This window comes from Cimex lectularius, unplaced genomic scaffold, assembly GCF_000648675.2.
Source record: "Cimex lectularius strain Harlan isolate CLEC.00 unplaced genomic scaffold, Clec_2.1 scaffold799, whole genome shotgun sequence".
Classification (NCBI taxonomy): domain Eukaryota; kingdom Metazoa; phylum Arthropoda; class Insecta; order Hemiptera; family Cimicidae; genus Cimex; species Cimex lectularius.
The window spans coordinates 1242-2136 of record NW_019393331.1 but is presented as its reverse complement, the minus strand read 5'-3'; the positions used below and the strand labels follow the sequence as shown (position 1 = coordinate 2136).

Here is an 895-nt window from a genome sequence, read left to right as displayed (position 1 = left end):
ATTATTATTATTGACATTAATATTGTTGTATAATTGTTAGTATTTTCTTCCAATTCCTCTAAGGGTTCTATGTTCATGTTAGCCTTATAATTTGCTCAAAAGTGAAATTAGTAGTTTGAGTGAAGGAAGTTCTGATGGAATCATCACTTCACAATAAGTGTATGGTTGTACAAGATTTAACAATATTTCTGACGTATTAAGAGTTAACTGTTGCGTAAACTTTGGATATACATTCATAGAATATTGTATATTCGAATCCCGCTCGTGCCATTGACTTTTTTATCTCAACTAAAAACCTTAATTAATTGTAATATATCAATTGGTCAAGTGGACCACGAAATTAGTGAATTTAATGATTTAAAATGAAGTATACTTCACTAAAGCTCGCCGTTGCCATTTCATTTTGTCGTCGAGAATCCAATCCGATTACACGACATTTGAAAAATGGCAAAAAGGAGGGAAAATTCAAAAGGTGGGGTTGAGATGGGAATTTAGTGTCCGAGTGGATCGAGGTCTCGATAGCTCAAGTGGTAGAGCAGCGGCGTTTCAAGCCGAAGATCGTGGGTTCGAATCCCGCTCGTGCCATTGACTTTTTTATCTCAACTAAAAACCTTAATTAATTGTAATATATCAATTGGACCACGAAATTAGTGAATTTGGATATACAGTTATGTTTACAGGATTAACATTAATAATAGTTTTGCTTATATTATACATAAGTAATTTATTAACTATTGGAATATATTTAATAAAAGGTTTGATATGGTTTATAACTATGTTTTTACAAGTAGATAATTCTTCATCATCTAATAATTCGCTAATACATTTATTTTCAATTTTAACAATATTTTTACAATAATATTTTTCATTTATCAAAGTGCAGTTGCCTGTGAAT

At 30.7% G+C, this 895-nt stretch overlaps 1 non-coding gene across 1 annotated transcript; it reads left to right on the top strand.

Moving 5' to 3' along the window:
* Positions 1-512: 512 nt before the first annotated feature.
* Trnae-uuc lies at positions 513-585 on the top strand. Its single transcript has one exon. It is a non-coding gene; the product is annotated as a tRNA-Glu (tRNA).
* The last annotated feature ends 310 nt before the right edge of the window (positions 586-895 follow it).